Source organism: Eriocheir sinensis, unplaced genomic scaffold (genome assembly GCF_024679095.1).
Source record: "Eriocheir sinensis breed Jianghai 21 unplaced genomic scaffold, ASM2467909v1 Scaffold591, whole genome shotgun sequence".
Lineage (NCBI taxonomy): Eukaryota > Metazoa > Arthropoda > Malacostraca > Decapoda > Varunidae > Eriocheir > Eriocheir sinensis.
In genome coordinates, this window is record NW_026111933.1 from 170,001 (window position 1) to 183,655 (window position 13,655).

Below are 13,655 nucleotides of genomic sequence, written 5' to 3' on the forward strand. Positions count from 1 at the left end.
AGAGAGAGAGAGAGAGAGAGAGAGAGAGAGAGAGAGAGATGATATGTGTGAGAATTCCTTTTCTGTATGGTGGAGGGAGAGGAATTTTTTCATCAGCTATTTAAAAGCATTCTTCACTTCCTAACATCCTGCTCTCCTCACGCCTCCGCCTCCTCCTCCTCCTCCTCCTCCTCCTCCTCCTCCTCCTCCTCCTCCTCTCCCTCCTCGTCCTCTTCCCTCTCCTGCCTCCCTCCTCTTCTCCTCTTATGACTGGACTTTATGAGGCGAACACGGAGGCGCAAAACAACGAAACACACACACACACACACACACACACACACACACACACACACACACACACACACACACACACACACACACACACACACACACACACACACAGGCTTTAAATAGGTTAAAATACCATAAAGAAGATATATACATAAAGCAACAAATGTAATACTCTAAGGAGCTTATGACTCCCATAATTCCAGGTGCCGCACTGGGAAACAACACAATTGTTGCTCGCATAAAGTAAATACTTCCAACAATTACATTACATTACTAATTCTAAGAAACGTGTCAACAGACTCTGAATCATTTATAATAATACACGAAACAACACGCATACAAACATAAGTATGGTGTATACGATAATAATTCTGAACAAACAATTACGACAACAAAGTAAATTGAATGTGTATCATATATACAACAACCTGAGAAAACCAAGATAAAAAATGATAAATATTCGTATTAAAGAACTGAAAACTGTACTATAGTTAAGGAGAATATTTATAATAACAACAATAATAAACGTGGTGTCTGCATAAGAGGTGGGTGCATACGCCGTAGCTGTGCGTGGCTGCGGTGCTCATCTCTATTTATTCAGCTGAGTTGTGGTAGGCAAGAACCAGTTACACCGGGACACGGGCCAATGTGAAATCCGGGATTGCCACAGTTTACCTTCCCCAGGTTTCCCCAAGTACCCTTTTTATCGACCGAACCGAAAAAGAGGATGAACCGCTGGGTGAGCCGCACGCCGACTCCCCGGACCATGATTCCTATCCGGGCCAGCGTAGTAGTAGCCAGGCACGCTGACCACTAGACTTGACAGTATTCCCCCCACCGATAACAACTAACCATCCTCTTACACCGACACACAGAAAGCAGTCTCCCCCTCACCCCCCCCCCCTAGCCACCCAATATAATACCGCCATGGCCTGTGAACACGAATGAATAATTAATACCTTTGGCACTTTGCATGACGAACAATGAATGCTTTTCCCCTCCCGCCCTGCCGCGCATATTTCACTTGACCCTTTGTGCCTCCCCTGAAAGGAAGAGTAGAGGAATAAAAGGTAGGCGAGAAAAATGAACTGCACCGAGGACGGACTTTTCCATAGGGGAGAAGAGGAGTGAAGGGAAGGGAAGGGAGCTACTGTGCAAGACAGGTAGGCGACAATTCGAGAGGGAAAGGTAGAGAGGTGAACCCAAGCCATACAATAGAAAATAAAGGTAAGCCAGAACCATGCCACAGAGACGAGAGGGAAAAGGTCAAAGGTGAATCCATGCCAATCAACAAAAAAGAAAACAGGAACAAAAACCAAGCAAAAAACAACAGAGAATACAAGGTAAGCCAGAATCAAGCCAAAAAGCCAAGTCAAGCCAAGGACAGCTTAGGTAAGTCTAGTGTAGTCTAAAGTTTTCTACCTGGAAGACTTGTGTGAATATTGAAGAAAAGGATTTAAGAGGATTTGATGAAAGAAAAGAAGGGGGAAAAATGAACTAGAAAAAATGCCAAGAAGGAAAAGAATAGGTGTGTGTGTGTGTGTGTGTGTGTGTGTGTGTGTGTGTGTGTGTGTGTGTGTGTGTGTAAGGGGGGGGATGCTATTGTTATCTTTCAGTACAAATAGCGGACCCTAGATAGGACTCTGCATGCACATAAATTAAAAACAAACAAACATTCATCAATACAAATAAACCTTAAACAAACAAGAAAAAAAACACCAAAAAATATATAAAAACGCTGACTAGACTACACAAAATAGAAATAAAAAAAAATATTAATCCTGATATCTATAAGAAGCAATCCCGAGTCTATTACCAGTTCCCTTATGATTAATTCCGCCTAATAGTCTCTTCGGGCATTTCCTTTCCTCTTCACTCACGAGGCGGCGGAGTGTACGAGGTGGAGGGCCCGGCGGGGGGGCCATCAAAGGAGGAGTGAAGGCTCGTAAACACTGCCGAGAGAGAGAGAGAGAGAGAGAGAGAGAGAGAGAGAGAGAGAGAGAGAGAGAGAGAGAGAGAGAGAGAGAGAGAGAGAGAGAGAGAGAGAGAGAGAGAGAGAGAGAGAGAGAGAGAAAGAAAGAAAGAAAGAAAGAAAGAAAGAAAGAAAGAAAGAGAGAGAGAGAGAGAGAGAGAGAGAGAGAGAGAGAGAGAGAGAGAGAGAGAGAGAGAGAGAGAGAGAGAGAGAGAGAGAGAGAGAGAGAGAGAGAGAGAGAGAGAGAGAGAGAAACATAGTCAGACCGACAGATACATAGACAGAGACAGACGGAAACAAAGAAAAAGAAAAAATGCGAAAGGAAAATAATAAAGAAAAGAGAAAGAATGAAGAGGGAGAAAGCAACATTTTCTTTATATAAAACACAGACAAACATCAAGAACAACAGCTGAGAACTTGCAAGAACAGAAAAGGAAAACATGAACAAAAAGATAAATAACTGAACTTTACAAGAACTTACCCTACGCAGACTCGACCCCATTAACAGTACCCATTACATCAAGACGCTGAGAGAGGAACTACCATCTGGGGAGAAGTGGGAGGGGGGAGAAGGAGGGACGGGGACGGGGCCTGGGGCTGGTGGGCTAATGGTCACACGCGGCCACCCTCAGGAAAATGCCCCAGACCATTAATTTCCCAGAAGTTTTAATTCGGTCTACATTCCATCCGAGTCGATTTGGTGTGGAATTACAAGAAAAAAAAGGCAAAACAGCGCACGGAGGAAGAGGTGAGGGAGAGGGGGAGGAATGGAGACAAATGAAGAGCGGAAATGCTTAAGAAAATAGTGTAAACCGCAAAAGAAATTGTGCTAAAGAGTACAGAAAAGTAAAAGATGAGAGAGAGAGAGAGAGAGAGAGAGAGAGAGAGAGAGAGAGAGAGAGAGAGAGAGAGAGAGACAGACAGACAGACAGACAGACAGACAGACAGACAGACAGACAGAGAGAGAGAGAGAGAGAGAGAGAGAGAGAGAGAGAGCGGGTCCTCCCTGGTGATGGTCTATAAATTAGGACATTAATCTCACCACTCGAGTCTTTCCTTCCTCGCGGAGAAGACACGATGGGCGCGGAAGTATTAAGATGAAATAGAAGGATGTGCGGAGGAAGGAGGCAGAGTGACGGCAGCGAGGGAGGCGAGGGAGGGAGAATTAGGGGTGGGAGAGAGTAGAGGTGGAGAAAACTGATGGAAGGAGGGAGGGAGAGGGAGGCAGAGAGAAGAGGCGTAACAGAATGAATGAGGAATGGAAGGAAGAGTAAAAGACCGGATGAGGAAATGCAAAAGTGAAGGTAGATAAAGAGTTTGGAATGAAAGGTCAAAGAGGAAGAGGGAGGGCTGGAGAGAGGGAGGGAGGGAGGGATGAGGAAGAAGAAGCGTGATAGAATGAATGATAGATGGTAAGAAGAGTGAAAGACCGGGTGAGGAATTGTAATGTAAGGGTAGAGGGGTTGATTGGAAGGTAAGGTAGTAGGGAGGAAGGGGCAGGGAGGAGGAAAAGCATAAATGATTGATGGTAGGAGACTAAAAGACCGGAAGGGAAATCATGTAAAGTAAACGTAGAAAAAGGGTTGGATTGGGAGGAAAGATCGAAGGGAAAGAACGGAAGAGGGAAAAAAACGGAAGTGGTGAACTAAGCGAAAAATTATAATAAAGTGAATTGGGAAAGGAAAAATGGAAATGGAAAGAGAAAAAGGTAAAATGCGAAGGTGAGGAACGATCGGAAATGGAAGTGTGGAAAAAGGAGGTGAAGAGATAAACCAAACGAAAAATTGTGTGGAAGTGTATTGAGAAAGGAAAAGTGGAAACGGAAAGAATAAAACACTGAAATGCGAAGGTGATTTACGTAGATTTACATAAAAAATAAGACCACACAGACCCCATGGTAAAGACTAAGTGATCTGTCCTTAAACGTAAGTGATTCTACATAAATCAGATGGCTCCAAAACTTTGCATTTCAACTCTAGTTAATATTAAGTTGAAGGGAAAACGGCAGACTAAAGGTGAGAAAGGAAGGACTTGAAAATATAGGGAAAAATTAAGAAACAAGGACGATGGAAGGAAAAGAACACCGTTGAGAGGTACAGGGAAAGGAACTAAAGAGAGAACATTGATGGTTAGGAGGAGAGCGACGGAAAATAGGATAGACGGACAACGGAATAAGAGATGAAGATAAAAGTTGGATAGACGAATGTAAAAACAGAAAATAAGGGAAACAGTGAATGAAAAGAGAAAACTGAATGAAAAAATGGGAAAATCGGTGAATGAAAAGAAGGGGAAAACAGGGAATGAAAAAAAAGGAAAAATGGAATGAAAAAGAGTTAGACCGGAAATTAAGGAGAGGACTGAATATCGGAAAAGAAAAAGAGGAAAGGGAGGAATAGAATAAAGTGAAAAGAAGAAAATGGCAAAACGGGAAACTGTAGAAAAATGGCTATGAAAAATCAGGAGAAAGGAAGAAAGGAAGAAGGGGAAGAGTTATAAGATGAGAGGAGGAACGATTTAGGAGGAAGATGAATGGATGAAGGGAGGAAGTAAAGGAAGGAAGGATGAGTGGGAGAGGAAGCAATTACAGGAGGAAAACGAATGGAGGAGGAAGGAAGAATGGTAAGTGCGCACATCCCAAACCTAAGACGAGAGAGAGAGAGAGAGAGAGAGAGAGAGAGAGAGAGAGAGAGAGAGAGAGAGAGAGAGAGAGAGAGATTCCTGCTTTTATACGCTTTAGATGGAAAAAAAAGTTGATGAAGGCAATAACGAGGGAACAAGTAAGACTATAAAGGAGGATAGCGAAATAATGACTGCGCAATGACTACTTATACACGCGTCCGCTAACGATGGCAATACGATGGCGGTGACGATGATAACTGGGGTAGTGAAGTGGTGAAAATTGTAATGGTGATGAAAGTGACGAAGAATATGATGATTGTGGTGGTGGTGGAAGTGGTGAGGATTGTAGAGCTTATGGGTAGCTATGATGGTGGTGGTGACGATGATAACTGGAGTAGTGAAGTGGTGATAATTGTAATGGTGATGAAAATGACGAAGAATATGACGACTGTGGTGGTGATGAATGCGGTGATGATTGTAGAGCCTATGGGTAGTTATGATGGTCGTGGTGATGATTATTGATTGGTGATTGTGATTGGTGATAATTGTAATGGTGATGAAAATGACGAAGAATATGATGACTGTGGTGGTGATGAATGCGGTGATGATTGTTGAGCTTGTGGGCAGTTATGATGGTCGTGGTGATGAGTATTGATTGCTGATTGTGATTGGTGATACTTGTAATGGTGATGAAAATGACGAAGAATATGATGATTGTGGTGGTGGTGGTGATGAAAGCGGTGATGATTGTAGAGCTTGTGGGCAGTTATGATGGTGGTGGTGATGATTATTGACTGGTGATTGTGATAGTGATGGTGAGAATGGCTGTGATGATGAGGGTGCCACTGCCAGAATGAGTGTATTTTAATCCCAACTCGTCCATGTCTTTCAATCTTTACTGCGTGTGTAGAGGAGGGTAGGGGGGGGTAACAAAAAGTATATACAAAGGTCCGCAATGGAAATTAAGGAAACTGTAGAAAAATGGCTATGAAAAAACAGGAGAAAGGAGGAAAGGAAGAAGGGGAAGAGTTATAAGATGAGAGGAGGAACGATTTAGGAGGAAGATGGTAAAAGATTCCCAAATGAGGAGACTAATTCCGTTACTCTTTGTCCACTTCTCAGCTTTTCCTTTTGATCTGTTGTGAGGCGCCGAGCTTCTCAACCGTATATTGTGTCGAAGTTATCCCGGCTTCAGAAAACACCAACACCAGCAAGAATGTGATAAAATGAACCTTTAGTGACAAAGACATGAAACGAACGATAATACGTGTAGTTGAGAGAGAGAGAGAGAGAGAGAGAGAGAGAGAGAGAGAGAGAGAGAGAGAGAGAGAGAGAGAGAGAGAGAGAGAGAGAGAGAGAGAGAGAGAGAGAGAGAGAGAGAGAAAGGATATTGCAGTAACAGAGGAGAGAACCTGAGATGATTTCTAAGATTCACCTCCATAATGTGTTCCATCTGACTGCTGTGGAGAGGAGGAGGAGGAAGGAAACGTAGGAAGGAGAGAAGGAAAGTCAGGATAGAAAAAGAGAAGGAGAGGAATGGAAGGAAATGCTGGGGGTAGAGAAGTAAGAAATGGAAAGACCGGATAGAGAGAAGGAGATGAAATAGAAAGGAAAGCTGTGGGGATATGAAGGAAGAATAAAAGGCAAGGCCAGAAGGAGAGAAGGAATAAAAGGAAGAACTGGATGGAGAGGAGGAGGAAGGACTGAAAACGAAAACAGAAATAGAAGGAAAAGCTGAAGGGAAAGAGAGAAAGACTTAAAGATGAAATAAAAGAACCACTGAAGGAAGGGAAGAAGTCGTAAGGGCCTGGCGCCAGGATAAACACTACTTTATTAGTCTCGCGACCACCGCCACTGACAAGCTAACGACCCAGCCCACGAGCCGCGTCCACACACACACACACACACACACACACACACACACACACACACACACACACACACACACAACGTGCCTGCAGTATGAGTTTTGATGTGTGTGCATGTAGGTAGTGATCGTGCTGCCGATTATGAGAATGAGAATGAGAATAATGATAATAATAATAATAATAATAATAATAATAATAATAATAATAATAATAATAATAATAATAATAATAATAATAATAATAATAATAATCTCAGCAACACCAATAAAAGGAAAAAACAAACCTGATGCAAATTATTAAGACTACAAATTTTATAAGCTCTAACCATAATGTAAAAAAAATGCAATTAAAGTCACGGCTTATTCTCCCTTACACCATGCAGAGAATGCTCTTGCACCTGCTGTAGGATTCGAACCCGCGGGAAGTCCTTTTTAGAATTAGAACCAAGCAAATGAACCAAGTGTGTCTTCTTAACCCTAGCCTGACTGCCAAGAGGTGTGCCCAAAAAATTGATACAGGAATAACACAGCAAAGACGAAAAGAAACTGAAGAGCACCGAATTACACACACGGAAAATTACTCACACCACATCCAACGTCATCAGGAACACACAAACAGTACTCAATAAAGGGCAGACTTACCTATCTATTTCCTCACGAAGCCGCCGCCGTCCTCATCCTCCTCTTCCTTCTCATCACAGAGGTAAACAAGGACACTGAGCGCTTCTGGAGAAAAAAAATTAAGTAAGTTTTCCCCTCTCTCCTCCCTCGTGTCCAACTCTTTCTTCCACCCGTGGGAGAAAACAAAGGGTAAGCTCCTTCTCCTCCTCCTCCTCCTCCTCCCCTTCGTCTCCTATATATTCACCTTGCGTGGTAAAGATAAAAAAAAAGGTTTACAGCAAGTTCGTTCTTCCCTCGTCCTCACTTTCCCATCACACAAGAAAAAAAAAACTCCTCCTCCTCCTCCTCCTCCTCCTCCTCCTCCTCCTCAATCTTTTCCTGACACAACCAGTCCCTTCTTTCCTTCCACTCCCTTTTCCCTTCAAAGCTAAAAAAAAAAAAAAAAAGAAGAGGCAGACGTCAGGGTCATTTCCTCTTTTCATTCTCCAGCCATTTTTTTCTTAACACGAGACAGAAAAAGGTCGCGGAAGGGACAGAAAAATACTATTGACCCCCTCTACCCCCCCAGAGAGAGAGAGAGAGAGAGAGAGAGAGAGAGAGAGAGAGAGAGAGAGAGAGAGAGAGAGAGAGAGAGAGAGAGAGAGAGAGAGAGAGAGAGAGAGAGAGAGAGAGAGACGCATTTTCCCTTCAAGTGAGAGGAAAATACAAGCGAGAAAAGACTAAGAAAGAAAACGGAGAAAGAGTAAAGGAAGAGGAAATAAAAGGTCACAGTTGATTCCTCCTCCTCCTCCCTTCTCCTCCGGGCGCTGCGGCAACACCGTCACGCCTATGAACCAGGTAATTCCATCGCCTCCAGCAGAAGCGACCGTAATTGAATAATGAAACACCAAACACTACAGGATACTACCCCCTCCTCCTTCCTCTCCTCCTGCTCATCATCCTTTCCCTCTTCTGCTTCTACTATTTATTTTCTTCCTTCTCTTCTTTTCTCCTCTTGTTTTCTCTTCTTTTCTCCTCTTCTTCTTCTTCTTCTCCTCTTTCCTCAACACTCCTCTTCTCCTTATTCCCCACACCTACGTTCCCCGCCTTCGTTCTATCCTCTCTCTTATCCTTCCACACTTCTTTTCCCTCAGACGATGTTGTTTCCTCTGATACAAATTCCCTTTCCATCATCATCCTCTTCCAACATCAATAGTTCATCTTATTTATTTATTCTTTTCTCATCTTTGGTCAGTCGGTCGGTCAGCAGTCAGGAGGGAAGAAAGGACAAAAGGTGAGGGAAGAAATGAGGAGTGGAGGGAGGGAGGGAGGGAGGGAGGGGGTGTTCCTGGAAATCTCTCCGTGAGCTTCAAGGAAAATAAGCCCCCGCCTCAACTTTGGTGGACATTTGCATATTTTTTGAGCTGCCTCGCGAAGTGTGACGCGCGGAGAACGTCAAGATGTCCTCGTAGGGGCTTCAGGCTTCTTTTTTCGCCTTCACTCGAGTGTTAAAAACCGAAGGAGAGAGACGGAAGTGTGTAGCAGGGAAATGATGCATGAGGGAAACTCGGAAATAAGTGTTAAGTGAAATAATGGAATGGAAGTAGGTATACGTATAAATATGTATATATAAACCATTTCTCTTCTTCGCTCAAGTGTAATGAAAAAAAAAGTTAAATGATGGCCGGGAAATAATAAGGCAACGAAGAATAATGAAAATCAGTCATTAGTGCAGAGAATCTTATCGAAATGAAGAAACGAAACGGATTGTTGTAAATAACTAGTGAATGATATAAGGTTAAAGTTAAACGTAATAGTAATCTGGTCATGGACAACAACGGAATGAGGGATCATGCAAGATTGTAACGTCTTAAACGAGATGTACAAACACGCATTAAACAAAGCTGCTGCTCGGCCTTTTAAAAGTTTTTGACCACACTGTTTGCTTAGATTGAGCTTTATGTCATACTGTCGATTTCTAAGCTAACAAATGAACACGTCCGCGTCACAATCTTGACAAGCCTCCGACGAGTTGCAGTGCTGATACTACAGCTGCTGGGCCGATGAATAATCTCATTATAATTACGATCAAACAGTCTGACAATAGTTAAGCTCGTCACACTTACCGCTAACGAGTAGATCCGTCCATCTCCGGTTAGTGCTCCAAGCCAGGCAGCAGCGTCCACTGGCAGCAGTACTTCGTCAACTCATCGATGTACTAATAAACACAGTTACACCTTCAGGATCCCGTCACTCCCCGGCAGCGGTGCAGGGTCAGGAGGCAGCACTTCCAAAACATGCCCGGCGCGGGGACGGCGGGGAGCACACTGAGGTAGGCGGCGCCGCGGTGCTTCGGCGAGTTTGCTTCATGATTCGAACCGTTGTCGAGGAGCGGGACGTGTTGCTTCATTCCGATTTGTTCCATTTGCCGGATTATTTCTACTGCATCCTTGTCTATTAGTATAAGAAGGCCTTGACGCTGAATCCTTTTGGTATACTACAACAAGTCCGGTGACACTTATTCTGCTCAGTGTGGAGAATTAAATCTTTTCATCAATCTCGAGGAGCAGGTCATCCAGTTCAACCGCAAATAACACAAGCTTCGGAACAGTTTCATTCACGGACACGCCATTACCTTCACATTTCCACAAATAGTTATTAGTCTATTTTCGCTTGAATTTCCTGGGATATTAGCGTTAGTATTGATCAAAACCTACAAGTTTATATAATTTGATTACTACTAGCACACGAACAATGTATATATATATATATATATATATATATATATATATATATATATATATATATATATATATATATATATATATATATATATATATATATATATATATATATATATATATATATATATATATATATATATATATATATATATATATATATATATATATATATATATATATATATATTTCTTTTCCTTCTCGTTTTCTTTAATCGCCAAGTGACTAACTCCCGTAAAGATATCTTAATACTCGATGCAATTAGGCAATCTTCTCGAGTAGTAAAATCTCCCGTTTTTCTCTGTTCATTTAGTTTCCGTGCAAAACATCATAATATTCCACGAACAATGAGAAGGCTTGGAAGTACTGGACAATGAAAGTACCGAGTAAGGAAACATTACCTAACACGTCCAGACTTCCTCCGTAACCCTCGTCAAGACTCGGTAATATTCCTTGTACGTTACACGGCCTTTGGGGCATATAAGGAAAGTTCCGTACCAACGCCCCATTTTCCGCGCTGGTGCCTCGCCACAGCAACAACAAAGCTTCGTTGTTCCCGGGAATGACCTCATCACCTGACCGCGGGTGGGGGGCGCGCGGCGTTGACCACCTGATATAGAGGCGGTAATTACCTGCCGGCGTCAGGTGTTGGGCTCGAGAGGCAGAGGCTCGGCTCGGACAAAAGTGGTCGTATGGCCCTGGCGGTGACGGTGCCGGGTCCGCGGGGAGGGGAGAGGGGGGGGGGGGGGACAGGGCAACACAACATGGAAGGACTGCCGCGGGACCTCTCTCTCGGCAGACGTATATTTATTTTCCCTTATAGACAACGACGATTCCAGCCTTCCTCACATCCGTCCCCTTCTACATAATTATTTTCTTTTGTTTTCGTATCCTCTATAAACTGAAAATATGTAAGTTTTTTTTTTTTTTTTTTTTTTTTTTTTACGCCGCGGCCTATTGCGCCGGTAGGCTTCTTCCCGGTGGGGCCTGATGGTCGGCCTAAGGCTTCTTCCCGGTGGGGCCTGATGGTCGGCCCAGCCCGTTCTGGCGCAGGCGAGTGTAAGGTTTGTCAGTCCTTCAAATTTCACACATGTATCATCCTCTTATTTTATCATTGTTTTTTTTTTTCTTTTCAATCTCTAAAAGCTGACTGCACTTAAAAATTACAATGAAAATGAGGAAGAGATATATTGTTCTTTTTTTATGATTTTGTAGAACATCGCCCGTGTGTGTGTGTGTGTGTGTGTGTGTGTGTGTGTGTGTGTGTGTGTGTGTGTGTGTGTGTGTGTCAAGTTACTTCCCTAAACCACTGACAATACACTCACTTTGTGCGTCACTCTAAACCCTTGATCCCGCACTTTCATCCTCTTCCTCTCTTTCCCTCACTCCCTTCACCCATCCCCTACCACACCTTGCCTTCCCCCTTCACCACCACTACACTTCCCACCCCTCTACGCCTCTACCACCAGTCCTCCTCTTCCTCCTCCTCCTTCACCCAACAGCGGCAGGTCTTCAGGGCTGGGAGCACGCGTCTCTTGATTAAAATGTCTTCATCGTATTTCACAAGACGCTGTTGAACGCGGCTGATCGTGTCGCCTCGACGAGTGGTGTCGGGTGAACCCTCAAACCGCACCACAACAAGGCCAGTGTCGACCTTTTTACGGAGCTTTTTTGCCACGTTCAAGCTCTGGTAAATCAAGGACCGACCTCACGTCCCTCCTTCTGTGCCGCCCTCCTATCCTTTCTTTCCCCTTCCTGCATGGTGACAGCCTTTAGTGGTAAACAGAATGAAGGATTTTTGCGTGTGTCTTTGTCTAAACTCGTCAGCCATGTCCTCTCCCTGCCCCCCTACCCCCCACTCTCTCTCTCTCTCTCTCTCTCTCTCTCTCTCTCTCTCTCTCTCTCTCTTTTTTGTCATTTTTCTTTTTCTCTTTCCTTTCCATTCTTTTTCTATCTTTCCTTCTTCCTTCCTTTATTCTTTCCTTCTCTCTCTCTCTCTCTCTCTCTCTCTCTCTCTCTCTCTCCTTTAGTCTCCGCACAAGGACTCTTGATAAGGGAGAACTGTAAAACTTTCCTCGGTGTTGGTGTGATCAATGCTGAGCAGGGCGACGCCGAGGTGTTGAAAGGAAAATATACAACGTGAGGAGTAACAAGAGGTTAAATATACGTGTTTATGTTGGTCTATTTAGGTTTTGATTGTATATTTTCACCTTTTCTTACATTCACACTTTCTTAAACTTTTTTCTTACAATTAATTTTTCATCTTACAGTTCCATATCGCTGAAAAGAACGGTATTTCTCCTATATTCACATGTTTACATCTTCAGAAACACCCAACAGTATCGTTTTTTTAATGCTTTTTCTTTATGGGACGTTCTCAGTACATGAAAAAGAAGAAATAAAAAAAAATACGTCAAGTTCATTAATAAAGTCCCCAAGGAAAATCATTACCACGTGTTTGCTCTAGTGTGTCTGCTGCTGCCATTACTGCAGACGAGAAATTACTCAGAGAACATCATTTGACTAAACTTGTGACAATATGTATTTGTTACTGAGCTTTATAATTACTGAGTGTTGCTACGTGTGGCTGGATTTTCAAGAGGCGCCCGAGTGTGTTCCGAGAGTGTGATGAGAGTGTTGTGAGGTGTGACTTGATCATTATTGCCTAAGCGAAAGCATTATTGAGGTTTAGCAACTTGCCGCAGCGTTTTGCAGAGGAAGGTGGCTGGACTTACTTTCCCAGACTCATTGTAGTCATAGTATTTTGCAAGCCTCCTGTACAGGCAAGCAAGCAATATTCAACACTGAAACGACGGTGAAATGACATTAAATATAAATAATTATCACCAGCTATTATTATTCAGCTACTGGACAAAAACCTTTCCCTGTGTTCTCCATCGGTCTCTAATGTTACTGTAGCCCTAAGCCAGAGTCGCCAAAGGTTCTAATTCCATCTTTCCATTTGGTTCTCTATCGGCCCTGACTACAATTGCTAGGATGTCATTGTATTACTTCGGTTGTCCTCCTGTTACCGGTTCTACTCATTGTATCACCTGCCGAAATACTCTTATTCTTGATAGTTATTAGAATATCTTCAACCTTTGACTCGTTCCTAATCCATGAGAATATGAAAGTAATTTTGGAGAAGCAGCTGCAAAGTGTTGTCCACGTGTAGCATGTGACGGGTGGGGCGGGAAGGTGAGAGTACTGAGTGTGGGGGAGGTAGGGAGGGAAGTACGGGACAGGTGTGACGTGAGGCAGCGAGGTGCACCACCCCATCTTGTGATTACTGGGACCCAGAGATTAATGGTGACGGATGTGACTCATATCTCAAGCTGTACAATCTCTCTCTCTCTTATAGTTTTACGTCAATCTGAGAAGAGCCACTTCCGAGCAAAATCCCTAACGTAATCTTAGTAAATTAATGGCGATATTTCGTTTGTTTAATTTATAAATTAACAAAAAATGGCCGTGTATTATGTGGAGAAAATGGAATGTGTGTGTGTGTGTGTGTGTGTAAAGGAGTAATCAATGGCCGAATGAAATATATAAATTTTAAAAAAATGTCTGCTGTTTCGGCAGCGGA

General features: G+C 43.1%; 1 long non-coding RNA gene across 2 annotated transcripts in view; it reads right to left on the reverse strand.

Moving 5' to 3' along the window:
- The window catches only part of LOC126993247 (uncharacterized), a 54,377-nt gene that overhangs the window by 6,819 nt on the left and 33,903 nt on the right, over positions 1 to 13,655 (reverse strand). For both annotated transcript variants that reach the window (XR_007747543.1, XR_007747542.1), the window contains exon 3: positions 7,371 to 7,454. This is a non-coding gene — a long non-coding RNA (uncharacterized LOC126993247). The remainder of the gene's footprint in view (positions 1 to 7,370; positions 7,455 to 13,655) is intronic.